This window comes from Egretta garzetta, unplaced genomic scaffold (assembly GCF_000687185.1).
Source record: "Egretta garzetta isolate BGI_Z169 unplaced genomic scaffold, ASM68718v1 scaffold386, whole genome shotgun sequence".
Lineage (NCBI taxonomy): Eukaryota > Metazoa > Chordata > Aves > Pelecaniformes > Ardeidae > Egretta > Egretta garzetta.
The window spans coordinates 1,575,621-1,590,260 of NW_009260063.1; the positions used below are offsets into that span (position 1 = coordinate 1,575,621).

The 14,640-nt window shown below is 41.5% G+C and overlaps 1 long non-coding RNA gene across 1 annotated transcript; it reads left to right on the top strand.

The window, feature by feature from the left end:
* The first annotated feature begins 7,029 nt into the window (after nucleotides 1–7,029).
* LOC118452519 lies at nucleotides 7,030–12,158 on the top strand. The gene is made up of 3 exons (XR_004842318.1): nucleotides 7,030–7,152; nucleotides 10,354–10,514; nucleotides 11,617–12,158. It is a non-coding gene; the product is annotated as an uncharacterized LOC118452519 (long non-coding RNA).
* Nucleotides 12,159–14,640: the final 2,482 nt, after the last annotated feature.

Genomic DNA, 14,640 nt, shown 5'->3' on the forward strand with positions numbered 1-14,640 from the left:
GAAACCACACCCCCGTCCCAGCTGCCGTGGCTGCCAACAGGGTTCTGACCTGCTGCGTGCAGGGCCCTGCGAACCTGGGGGTATTTGCTGAACAACAGTTCGGATGCTGGGGGATAACGAGATAAAGCGAGGGTTTACAATGCATGGTGCCCAAAGCAATGCCGTGTGCTGCATCCGTGGTGGCAAGGCTTGCAGCTTACGTACAGCACATCAAAGATTTGTTGCAATTGTTTCTCAAATATTCATTGTAATTATTTGTCATAACCATCAACGAAGAACAGTGCACGGTACCAGAAAAAGGGAAAGGAAACAGAAAAGTGAATTTCTAGTTTCATTATAGACAATGCTTAATAACGTTCTTCAGTTACTATGTGAAAAAAGAGAAAGCAGTAGTGCTGTATAGCAACCCGTTCACCTTTGGAAGCATCATCATCAAAAGGGAGAAGGCTGCAAGCCCTTTTTAAAATGTCAGCTGTTAATGGTCGCAATTACCTTGCAGATATAATCACAGAATCACAAGGGTTGGAAGGGACCTCGGGAGATCATCCAGTCCCACCCCCCTGCTAAAGCAGGTTCTCCTAGAGCATGGTACACAGGACTGCGTCCAGGCAGGCTTTGAATATCTCTGGAGAAGGAGACTCCACAACCCCCCTGGGCAGCCTGTTCCAGTGCTCTGTCACCCTCAAAGTAAAGAAGTTTTTCCTAACATTCTGCTGGAACCTCTTATGCTTCAGTTTGTGCCCATTGCACCCTGTCCTGGTGCTGAGCACCACTGGGAAGAGTCTGGCTCCATCCTCATGACATCCACTCTTATCTTTAATTGTTTTGGGTGTGGGACATACTCATCAAAGAGACTCATGTCTGCTTGGGTTGTCTGTTTAACTCCACTTGAGGTCTTTACTAAAAAACCTAATTCTATTAAAAATTTGCTTTGATTTTTCCCCAGGGAAAGGTATCCCTGGGATAAGCTGTAAACCAGCGTTCTTTGTGCTAGGTCTCATCCACAACCCGTCTCAGAAAGTTATGTTTCACCTCAGTCATTTTAGGCTCATAGAGTGCCCGCCATGTGGATGAGCCGTGTCTGCACACCACCACTTGCCATGGCACCGGCTGCACAGAGTCTGCAGTGACTCCAGCTCTCCAACTGCACATGTGTTTCCAGTATGGAATTGCTGGAAAGCTGGGAATTGATTTGGAGAAATCCTAAAGGAAGTTACTAAAAATAATTTCCTACTAAATACAAGAAAAGGAAATTTGATTTACTAGTAATAATTCATAATTCATGGGAAATCAGGACTAGGAGGACTGAAATATAATAGTGATGATGTAAAATTATGAGTCAAACAATAATGCATAAAGCAATCATGTAGTAGAGTAGGAAATGGCATGAGATGAGATTGACAACGATATTCCAGGTAGCTAAAGGATTTGAGAATTAGAATAAAAAATTAAAACACAAACCTGTGTGAATAAACTGATTGAGTTAACAAAAAGAAAAAATGTAAATCACAGCAATTCTCATCGGTCTTGGTTTCATGCCTGAAACAATTCCCCTGATGGAAGCAAGTTGTGCACCAGTATCTTAGCTGCAGGCAAGCTTGCATTGCTCACGAAGCAACAGTTTACAAGAGATGCTCTAGCGTACCTGCGCAAATGGTGCTGGCGTCCTCTTTATGTTGGCAGTTACGGGCAGCGATCCCTCTGTGGGGGATGTTGTCTTCATGTGGGGTTTTGTTTGATTGTGGGGTTTTTTTTGTTGGTTTTTGGTTTGGTGTTTTTTTTTTTTTCCCTTTAAATAATGCCTGGTTCTGCTTCTTTTCCCATCCTTGGCATAACAGATGGTTGGCACAACATCATTTCCCCAGAAGAGTAGCAAAGCTATTTCTACAGAGCAGGCTCATTTCTGAAAGCTGGCTACTTACCGAATACTCTACACATTTATCTTGCTTTCAGAGGGAAAGGCTTTTAGAGATCTGAAGTTCCAAATTAGTTTTATGGGCTCGGAGTGTATTTTTCTTTCAGAGAAAGAAATGAGAGACACTGCCGACAACATAATTGAGTTCCTTCTAGTTTGTGGCCATCATAAACTGTACCAAGTGTATACACCTGTCTTACCCCTTGGTGGGTCAGTAATTACAAGGTTTTCATTTTGGGACATTTTGCTGTCACCTGGCAGCCATTTGTAACCAACTAATGCACATCCATTCAGAATGAGGGCCATGTTTCCTAGGACTCTCTTTCTCCTTAATTCCTTTTTGCTGACCATGATCAAAGCTCCTTCCATCCGAGTACCATGCTTATCATTTACTTCTGCAAAAGTTGGCTGTAAAGAAATGCCAGCAGCGATGTGCTTGGCTCGCTTCCCAAGATCTAGGTCTAAACTTCTACAAGACTGCCAAATATGATCTTGGGGAGAAAAAAAGATAATCAAGACAAAAGATAATTAACCTGTTGATCCAGGCACTGAGTATTCACTACTGACGGTGAAAGGTGTTAAATAAAAAGTTTAAGGACTGGACTACATTAGCTATCAGAATCCAGGTGGGAATAATGAGAAAGAGGCAAATTAAAAATTCTACATCCAGATCCAGATCTTGACTTAAATTACAGGCAGTAAATAAATTTGTTGTGATTCAGCTGATATTAAAAATGGCTTTATCGGGAGGGAGACATCTTTCCCATTAAAGTTACTAAGGAAATGAAGTATTTCATTAATCTGAAATATGAACATCGATCTGAAATTTTGGGGGGCACTTTTTCAGAAAATAAAGGACTGACTAAGTAACAGTCCCATGAATCTTTAATGTATTCTTGTGAGGATGTCTACAGACAGCTGAAAGGCAACTTTTGGCTTTCAGCAAATCGATAATAATCAATATTTGTATCTCTTCAAAGTCAATGCTTTGTGCTTAGTTAAGTGTAGAATACAATCAAAGGAATTGGGGAGCACTCAGTTTTCCAGAGACTTTAACACAAATGACAGTTTACCTGCAGTATGTACAGATGAAAGTAGTGAGATTGTTAGGGCTACAGAGGAGCCTTTTTTCCCCTTTAATAGTTGAACAGCATCCCTGTTACGCACACTATGCATAAATAAGATGAAATTGTTTGCTCAGATGGTTGGTTGAGTAGACATAGGCAAAGCACTTAATAGTTGCAAGTACATAGTTTCATAGTAATTCTTAGGAAACCATATATACACGGTGTACTATGTTCCCTAAGCCTGCATAACTGTCAGCAGATCGATCACTCAAGAAATTCCCATTCAACTTCCGACAGCCAAGCAAATAAAAGTAAATCTTGAGGGACCACGGTCATTTCTCAGTTTCACTGGCGTGTGCAAAGAAGTGCAAGCTTCTTTCATGCAGCTGGAATAGAGCCCAGTCTGAATAAATGAGGCAAGCAGCAAAATCTGATCAAAGCTCTATAAAATATTCTTCAAAGCAGGAAAGTTTTCATTTCTGTCCTTTTGAAAGTGAAATGACTGGCAGGAAAAAGGTAGAAAAACACTGACCTAAATTTCTTCTTCACTGCACTGAAGATTTGTCTGTTCACTTCTAAGACAACTTTTGTAGAAATGAAGCGGGGTAGATCCTATATCTTGAACATGAACATATTGTTTGAAATTAGGTTAATGGGTGGAGCAGTAAGCAAGCCCATATTACACTTTCTGGTGTTGCTATCGCTGGCATTGAGTCACAGCCCTGAACTTCTGACAGCATAGATTAGGCTGTGGAAGACAAGCAGTGTTATAAAAAAAGGTTATAAAGAGAGGAGTTATCAGTTGCCTTGGTAATTGTTTATCATGTTGTGAAGCATCTTGGACTAAAAGATGGCAGGGGTGTTAAACAGCCAGCCACAGCTACCATACCGTAATGAGGTCCTCAACCCCTGCCGCTGAAGCTGGAACGGGACTGACAGAGTGGCAGAAGGAAAGGCAAGATCTGTGCGCGCTCTCTGGAGAACACAGTGAGAATTCAAATGATCTTCATCAACTGAATAAATGCCAAAAATCAGCAAGATGAAATTCAGTAAAGGCAGGTGGAATGGGCTGCCCATTGGAAAGAGAAAACTGATGCACCAAGGCAAAATCATCCTTTCAGCTGGCACAGAAGGACCATAAGAAAACTGGAAGCTGGTAATGTTAATGCTACAGTGAGGCAGTCCAGCCTCAGTCTTGCTCGCAGAGTGGTAGATGGGAGCTCCTTGGCGCTAGAGACCTCAGCTGCTGTCAGTGACTGAACATTTAAGAAAGATGGAGATAATGGGGAGAGCTTGGATGAATGAATCAAGAACATAATAGACTTGAAAATCATGAGCTCTGAGGAAAGGTTTAAAGACCTGAATTTAGTTTATGTGGGAAGTGTCTTTCACTGTTCTGAAGAGGGGTCTAAAGAGGATGAGGATGGCCACCACTTCCACTGCTCCCTGGAGTCCACAGAGAGCTAAAACTGTAGGCGCTGCAGAAAATGTTCATCAATAAAAGAACTTTGAGTGTAGTGCCCAATGCATTTTTTTGTGTGTCTTGAAAATATTTGTCAAGTTCAGAGGCAAAGTACACGTAGTCATCTCCCCTGGTGGAGATTTGCGTACGAGTTTAGAGCCTACTGGTGCTATCAACTTCTGCTTCATTAGAAGAGGAGGTAGGAGAGCACGTGGTGGGTAGAAAGGTCCCAGCTCAGCTGATGGCTGATGCAAGATGGACATGTCTGGTGAAATTTTGTTTTTAAGATTTTTTAATACCTAAGAAGTTATTTCACAGATTCGCTAAAACAGCTCATTCCTTAAAAACTTGCAAAGCGTCCTACAAGATAGATGCCAGAGTAAGAGTTGCCCAGGCAAAGAGAATGGGGAAGAGGTGGGACACAGGCACACACATCGCAGCATGATCAGCACTGAAGAAGGGCTGGACCAGAGCTCTGTGTAAGTTAATTTCTCCTCCGCAAGGGGGACCACGAAGAGGTGCTGAGGAGGGGTGTATGAATGGGGCACGCATGGAAGGTACGCTCGCTCGGCGTCATCTCTTAGCTGCTGCCTGTTTGCAACTCAGGGACTTTCTGAGCCCTGAATGGTGCCTTGTGTGGTGATGCAGGACAGTGACATTTTTGCTCCTAAACAGCGCAAGGCACGCAGGTCATATCTGACTGTTTCTTACCTTCGCTCAGCGTAGATAGCGACACTGGGGTTGTTAACGGCTCAGTACTGTCTGTGACGGGGGTGGATGTGATCAAGTCACCCGTTTCTGTGAAAGAATGATCTGGTGAAGCTTTGAGGGAAAGAACAAATAGGCACAACGAACAATAATAACCAAACATGAATATGAACCAGAATTAAATTTTTGGTTAAAATTATCTGGATTTGTCATTTTGTTAGAAAAGCATGAAAATACAGGAAGCTTTGTTTCAAAGAACAAACATGGACTTGTCTCTTGTACTTCTACCTGAGTCTCTATCACCACATAATAGCATGATAAAGAATTATTTAAAATTTGCATTTTTAAGCTTCTTAGCTATTGGAGAATGAAGCAATGTGTTCTTAGCCCTCTTTATGAAAACTTCATTGCATATATTTTCCATACAGTATGGCTTTCCCTTAGCTCACTTAGACTCAAAATTGATTTTAGCACTATAACTTTGTCTTTGTAACCTGTGCTTAGTTTTCCTGGTGTAGATACTGCCTCAGTCTCTTCATTTATTGAAGGGGATGCAAAGGAGGAATGCAGGAGTATTGAAGGGACTGTGAAAGTGTGGAGGAAATACATTACTGGGGAGAAACACTGATCTCCTTGGTGAGAGAGTCCGACAGGGGTGAGCGGGAAAATGTAGAAAACTGGCTTCTGTACTGAGTCAGGTGGTGGCTTCTACGTCTTTCGGGTTGGGATAGGACTGTCAAAGATTATTGAATCTTTAAGGTGAAGATGTCACAATCTGATTTAATCATTGATGCTCTCCACTTTTGCCCAGACAAAAGCACTGATATTTGGGCACTTTTGCTGATGCTTAAATTATGCAAAAAATACAAACACCTTAAAGCCCCAAGCTGTTCATAATTACATGTCTCCCAAATTTGACAGCCCAGTGTTTTAGGAATGAAGGTTCTAGAAGCTGGATTCTTTCTTCATGAAGATGATTAATTAGCAGTTGACTGATCTTAAATTTTATACCATTATTGTAATCCTACTGCATCCATTCAGCATTTGCAGCTCCCGGCTGGAGTAGTGGTAGTGGCCTTAGTGATAGCCTACCCATGCTGCTGGAAAGCCAGCAGGTTGGTACCCAGCAGAGGAAATTCATAGACAAGCGTTAGCTGCACTGGGAGATGGAGATTTTGAAACATTTCTTGGTATCTCCACTGATATCCCCTCCTAATCAAAACTTATAACCACATTTTTTCTAACATGTTGCATGTTGTGCAAATGTCCTTTACCTGTCTGCAGCGTAGTCAGGATTTCGGATGTACTGCTTTCCTCTGCGACGGCGGTGGAATCAAGGGAGGCAACTGTGCTATCACAGGCTATAAGGATGAGCAATTAAATGGTTGCAAGTAGCAATTAAAAGCACAAGTGTGATTTGACGAGCTTGTGACTTGCTTTAGGTCTCAGGCTTGAGAAAAACCTGTGTTATCAGTCTGCTAAATAACTGGAGGGGCAGAGGGCCAACCGAGGGAGGTGAGCACAAATACCTGGCTGTGCTCCTTAATGTTTCTGGAGTTTTTATGAATCTTGGATGCACAAAATCACAATGATCTGGACACTTTTGCTTTACAAAATTGTAAGCATAGTATTTATAGCTACAAGCTCAGAGTTATTAATCATTGCATGCATAAATTCCTGATATGTCCCGACAGACTGATATTTTTAAAGTGAAGATGTTGTAAGATGTTGTAGCTGTCTGCTATGAATATTTTACAGATTTACACGGCAACATCTTAATCCATCTGAAAACCCCAAATTAACAGAATATTTGTTTTAAATAGCACTTGCAAAATGGTTGTCCTTACCTTTATTAACTGTGGTTGGGATTTCAGGAGCTGATGTGACATTTTCCTCTGTGACAGTAGTGGACGCAGAAGATGCAGCTGTGGCCAAGAGGAAGTTGAGGAAATAAAAAGAAGGAATTGGGGGTGAACATGTGAACTGAAATCTTGGTGAAAGTAAGTAGATTTGGGCTTTGCAGGACAGTGAGTCAATGCATAGCCCTTTATTTTTGCTGAAAAAAAAGACTTTCACCTTCATTTAATATTTAATAATAAAGATAGTAGATATTTCTGACCGCATTCTTTTACTACTGGGAATGCAACAGTCATTTGGAAAGATGCAAAGTGGCCATTGTTAGGGGAAATAAGGAACAAGATTTGTCTTGTGCTTTGGAAGTGACTTCCAGCATGCAAGTGTGCCTCACCTTCCTTGAGGGTTGTCAAGGTCCCTGGAGCAGGCGATGTCTCAGTCCCTGCTGGGCTCAAGCTGGTTGCAGAGGAGGAATCTGTGGAGGTGGCCAAGGGATGAGGAAACATGTTATTAAACAGAAACACCACCATGTAAAAGAGAAGGGTCTGTGAAATCATTAATACTTCAGGCTACATAGAAAAGAAAAACAGTTCCTCAGACTTTAACTCTTGGTAATGTGGCTCAGAAGAGCATGTTCCCATTAATAATCATAAGTAAACTTGGGAGACTGATGCAACTGGTGCACCTCTCAGCAGGGTATAAACACACCTTATTTCCATTCTACCTTTGCACTAACTTAAGAACCAGGAAAAACTAAGCATGATTATTAAAAGAATTGAACATGAAGAAAATATTCAGGTAAGAGTGCCTCAGATGATCCAATTGTAAAGATCTCACCATACATACATGCAGACTTGATACCTGTATATGCAGGTAGACTTAATCACATGCCCATTTTCCCTCCAACCATATTTTCTTAAGAAAATGAAGATGGTGTTGGCCATTGGCTCTTCCAAATCTAATTACATGCAGAGTTATTAAATATTTCTACTGAATTCCCGCTGTTCCTCCTGTCTGCTCTAAACAAATTACATATACTTCTCAAAATTTCCACCCATTTGCAGTTTGGTTTTTTTCCCCTGCCTTTAGCAGCAGAAGTCAGGGGTTCTGTGGTAGGTGTCACAACCATGCTGTCTGTGGAAAATGTTGATGTAAAAATGGAAGTTTTGGGCTTCTCTGAGGATGCTGTAAGTTAGAGGAAATAAATTATTAGAGAACTTACAGCGGAGCCCAAATCAGTGTGGTTAATTCAGCCCTGTTCACATGGCTCTGCTGCCTACAGGACCTGATCTATCACAACAGGTCATCGTTGGCTGTGCTGGTGAGATAACCTCATGTAACTGGTGTGCCCGGTATGTTCACACTCACGAACAGGTCTCACCATCTTACCTTTTGGTTTAAATACACCTTTTATCCACTTTGAAAGTTTCCATACTATGTTGTGATGTCTAGGGGCTGAGCCTTCCGGTGACTTCCACAACGTACCACTTGCTGTGGCAGATAAGAAAACATATTAGCATTGATATAATGTATCACAATTCTAGGCATATTCTATATTTTGCTGTGAGATGGTACCTGGTATGTGTTGATACAGAGTTAGATACAGTTAGTGTTGGTATGTGGTGTGTTTTCAAAGCAATTCTGTGGTTCCTCTCTGTGTCTGGAAGGACATGCTCATTTCCTCATAGTTCAGTGGAAGATGACTGTAGAGGACTTTATTTCATGGCAGCACAAAGAGCAAAGGATCTGACTCCAGAAACCCTCAGGTACATCCTTCATCTCCAGTGAAGACACAGGCTTCTGGGAGCTGGGCTCTGCCAAATTTCACTGGGGTGGTAGAAAGGGTTACTTACCTTTGCCATATGTGATGACCACAATAGCACAGGAGGCCATGGATCATTTATCTGTGCAGACTGTGACAGTTGTTTCGGCTGACAGCCCAACATGTTAGATTAAGTCTTTGCAAATGCATGCTCAGGTCTGCATGGGAAGCCCAACTTTGTCTAACTCTGCAGTGGAAAATAGACTATATACTGCTTAAGGTATGTATGTTTGATTAAACCAGGCCAGTGGCATCATGGGTCAGATACCAGGGGATGAAATGATCTTCCAAAACAGGATACAAACCTGTGGTCTGATTCTGTGGTTTTGATAATCTGTAGTTTTAGTCATATAAATACCTTTGAATATCTATTTATATACACTGAAAGGAAAAAGGATTTAGGCTGCTGGGAGTCAAAACAATGTTTTCAAATGGCAGCTTTTAAAAATAATATCCTTGCTCTTTCAGAATTAGCATCCTCTGAGGAGCTGTGCCTGATTCAATCACTAAAATAATTTTTTTTTTTTTTTCAGTTTGACATTTGGTCTTCAGACACTCACTTTCACAGACTTTTACTTTAGTGATACCAAAGTCTTGGGTTTGCAAGACAGGATCCTAAGTGATTTTTCCACTCAAAGTCTACATCAGGTCAAATCAAAGACAAAAGTGAACCTATTAAATAAGAACAAAGATCATAGGGTTGCTGAAGGGCTGGGATTTGACCACCTTCTTGAAATGTAGCTTAGTCCTCTTTGATGCTGAACTTCCCTCTGGGTTGCCTTTGCTCTTGTTTTATAAATAATTCAATACTGGGATTGACAAGACTTTATTCATGGTGGTCACACTGATAATTAGAGATCAAAGTATCTAATTCAAACTATCAAGATTATAAGGAAGGTTTGGGGTTATTGTTGTTTGAAGCCTGAAGGAACATGGCACTGCAGTAAAGTATACTTTCACCTGGGTCTGGCAGGCTGCTCTGTGTTTCTTTTTCTCTCTTTCTCTACATTTTAAAATGTACAGTATAGAAGAACTTAAATTCAAAACTAGAATATTTGAAGAAGAACACCTAAGGAACAACTTCCCCAAACTATTCCCCTCACAGAAGAGAAACAAAGAAAATATTCTTCGGCCTTCTTCATCCCACAACCTTCATAGGTTATATTTTGAAATATAACCTAGGGATTTGATCTGAATCTTTGAATTAGAAGACAAATCAAACCATCGATTTTATGGTACAAATCTTGTCAGCAAGATTTAACCATTTCACTGCAAGCATAAAAAAATTTTAGACACAGTACCTGGTTCAGATAGGAGAGTAGCACTCAACAGCAGCAGCCAAGTGAGACTCACTTGAAGGTCCATTTTCATTGTGGTTGCCTGTTCTAACCCAATGCAGTTTCAGAATTTATACTAAATGGGTTCTGGTCTACACCAAAGGTGTGTGCTGTGCAATTTGACCTTTCTTCCTGAACTTCCAGATCAATGCCAAGGAAGTGACTTACTGAGTATTTTCATTTCACAGGGTACATCCAGACATCCGGATAAGTAGATCCAGATCACAGCACTGTTCCGGGATGGCTACCAAGATATTCCCAAACACTCCCCAGGCACCTTTGTGGCCATGTGCTGATGATGTGGTTGTTCCAGGAAGCAGTGATTTGCTTTTGGAGATTAGGCTGTTTGGTAAGGATTCCCATACCACCAGTTAAGTCGGTTTCCAATTTACAGCCATACTAAACCAGATTCAATTGGTGTGAGAATTGTGCCAAAAGAAGATTAGCATCCTAAAAATGTCAGGAAAGTCTCAAGCAAATTCTCTCTGTCCGCTACAGATTACTGCTGTAAGAAGCAGTTTCTAAGCTTCATCATATTTCTCTGACCCTCTTTAACCTGGGCTAGATCCCTCCAGCACGTTTCAGATCTGCAGTTATCTCTATCCTACTTGCAGCCTGTAAGAGATAATGACCAAGGTATGGTTCAGTAAGAAGAACTGCTTTGGGGGTAAATAAGAAGGGCAGTTGCTGAACTACAGCAACCAGTGAAATGGAGCCAGATAGGGCCAGAAGGTGCTAAATTAAGCTAAAACTGTGCAAGTCAAGGAATCTGTATGTTAAAACAGATGGGCATGACCAGCTGCCATGCCCTGTTCTTGGGGAAGACCATTATAGACTGAAGTCATGGGGCCCTATGCAGTGGTCTACACCACTGTGATCCCCAAGAAAATGGTGAGTGCTGATGTGGCACAGTAGGGAAAATCCAAATGATCCTTATGAATCATGAGGTTGCTGAAGGGAATTAGTTACCTTCGTTGCAGTACTATAAATGCTGGACAAAATGAAGACTCCACTGACCATTTAAGCCCTGCTCTCCATCTAGCAGTTTCACAGCAGGTATGTCTCTGACCAAACCAGACTGAGATTTTCCCCTTGTCTTCAAAGGACAAGTGCACATGCTATCTGACAGTCCTGTGTGTTACATCCCTCATAAACATAGACTGCACAGGGCCTAAGAAAGCAGAGCCTTCGTGTGTTAGGACCTATGAGACATGCTTTTGGATCTGTGAGATACTACACAAAACAATCGAGGCACAACGTATTTTTTGGGTGAAGGGGATAAACTAGAAACAGGTTTTTATTGTACTGGCAAGAGATATGCAATCATAGGATGAGAGGTAGTAGATATTCTAGTGACAGTATAAATACAAATTAATAAAGGACTAGGAAAAAACATGAAAAAAGTCATTGTGAAAATATACAACTGTTTTCATGGTATCTTTTCAAATTAGGTGACTTGCATGAAAAAAGGGAATCCCACCAGGACAGGCCATCCTATACAGCTGGAGAAGATTTGCCTCTAGCAAAGCCACGGATCCAGCAGGATCCCTCTAGCCACACAATCTTCTCCCTGGCACTACGTGGTGGTGTCAACAGTACTGTGTCCTCTGATACCCCAAAGGATGCCTCCAGCTCCAGAAGATGGGTCTCAGCTAGAGATAGAAAAAAAGCAAAGCTAAATTTTGTTAGATGATTTCAAAATGAACATCAATTCTTTCCTTCTGTGAATGCTTTTCTTATTTTCTTAGCACAGTATGATGTGTGATATCTATCTAGATAGCCATGTTCTTACGTTCACAGTACCCTCTTGAGCAAAACCAGTCATATCAAGTATCTAAACTCCTAGTTCCTTGAGCGTGTATTGCTTGAATTCAGTGTCATTTCCTGAAGTGACTAAATGTGTTTACGGTAGATCCTTATCAATATGCTTCTACCCAAGTAGCTATAAGCTGGGCCTGAACAGTACGGTATGTACCAGCTATCTTTCCTGACAGCAGGTAAGCTATTTTATACTAACTTTTTTCACCTTTGAATGAAAAAGAAATTTTAGAAATAGTCCAAAACTCCAACTGAAATCTCATGAAGATTTTATTCTCAAACAAATGACAAACAAATTTGTTTTATCTTGTGATTGACCCAGACCTAAGTGCTCTGGATTTAAGGATTTGGATCTGAACAACATCTGATATGCATGTGCCATTTCAGTGCACTTCATATCCATCTTACAATGAAAGTTATTTTTTTGGTTGATGCTGGACTTTCAATAATATTCTCTCTAGGAAGTGTAGAGTCCTGTAGAAATAGCCAGTGTGTCAGTCTGGTGAATCAGCCAAGCAGTAAAGCTACTTGTCCAAGAAACCCCATGCAGCAGGAGCATGGGTGTTAATGGGAAGTGGGGACAGAATTCACATTATCTAGTTGTAGGCATCTAATCTATTTATAAACTAAGTGCTTAATCAGTGGCACTTCAGTGCACCTCTATTTGGAGCCTTGATGTAGGGATAGGAAGATACGGGGAACATGGCTGAATGCAAATATCTTGAATATGGAGAAGCGTCAAGACTTGCTTTTTCAGCATTCCTCAGTCTCTTTTATAAAACAGGTCCCAAAGAAGACATCAGTCCCTGCGCACACGCAGAGGGCTGAGGACTCCACTACCCAGGTCTTGCCTAGCGAGGCTGGATCTCACCTTAGGCTATTTTACACCATATTTAAGAAGTGATGGCGGTAGGTGCGAATGCTAGCAGGGGCAGAATATCTGTACAGCTGATCTGTAGTGATAGGTGACAAAGTATGACCAGCTTCCACATTAAACATCGCAGCTCCCATCATGGGCATTGAAGGTGCCATTGGAAAGGAGCTGGTGAGACTTCAGTCCAAAGCTAAGCAAGCAGACTAATCCTGTGTGGCAGGAACCAGCAGTGATGACAGCAGGGCTGACCTTTGTGGTCTTGGAACAAAGCTGTTTCCCAGAACATCTTCTTAAAGAAATCTATCAAAATTTGTTAATAGAAAACAAGCAGCACTTGTCTGTAGTGAAACAGGTTTATGCTGCAGGTTGGGTGTTAATCGTTCTTCGTGGAGTGAACTTTTGCTGCACTGGCAAAACCCCTCCCTGGAAATAGCTTTTTTTCCATTTTTTTTCTAATGACACATGAATTCCAGTGTGTCTTTTGTATTGTGAAATCTAACATCTGAATATTGAGGACATAGGATATGTAAGGTGTGGGATATGTGTGCATACACAGCCAGATGTACGTAAGTCTGCCTATGTATGTGACATATTCTCCATAGGGCACCTGCTAAGGGGCAAGTTCTCCATGAAGTCATGCTGCTCTGCAGCTCTGGCCAGGCAACTTCTCCAGCATTTGCAAACAAAAGTAAGCTTGCCAAAGGCATTTAAACATCTAATTTCAATAGAAAATTAATGTTATAATTTCCATAAGAATCTAGGTCTGATGTAGTTTAAGGGGCTAAAAGCAATGGGAAAAGGCAAAGCCTGGAGAAGAGAAGACTGAGAGGGGACCTCATCAATGCATACAAATATCTTAAGGATGGAAGTCAAGAGGATGGAGCCAGACTCTTTGCAGTGGTGTCCAGCGACAGGACAAGGGGCAGTGGGTACAAACTGAGACATAAGAGGTTTCACTTGAATATGAGGAAAAACTTCTTTACTTTGAGCGTGACGGAGCCCTGGCCCAGGGGGGTTGTGGAGTCTCCTTCTCTGGAGATATTCAAAGCCCTCCAGGATGTAGTCCTGTGTAACATGCTGTAGGAGAACCTGCTTTAGTGGGGGGGGTTGGACTAGATGATCTCTCGAGGTCCCTTCCAACCCTTGCGATTCTGTGATTCTGTGAAAGCTGTTCTGGAGGCTTCTGCCACTGGAGGGCAGCGAGGCACTGTCCTTTAGGGAGTGAGCACGTTTTAGATAAGATGTTCTAACACCACCCCGCTTTTGTAGGGTGCATAGAGAGGCCTCTGCTTTAGCAAATAACTTTAAAAGTAAGCAGAGGTGAAAATAAACACATGCAAAAGAGACAGCTACAAGCAGCAGGACAGTTGTTTCCATTCCTCACCTCTCTCCTGCCCAAACGGAGATCAGAAGAAACTCTGGCCCACCTCAGGCATCCATCTATTTCATTGTCCCTTGCAGCTCTTCACTCGTTATCACTTAAAAAGGTTATAAACATGGCCCCTGATAGCTCTCATATCTAGTATTTGTAAAGAATTTCACTGCAGTATCTCTGAAGGAATAAGCTAGGGCTGACTGCCTTTCTCCTATACATGTATTTCTTGTACAAATACTTATCTGTATTTCATCTTTCCTGAAAAAAAGGAATTACTAATGTGTGAACTCACAAAATCGTGCACTTTTTCCCATGCTATAGTAATGTATTTGTTATTTCTTTAAATATACTTACTTCACTTTTGAGATTTTTTATGCAACAAGTCCTGTTTTTTTCTGAATCAGTTGT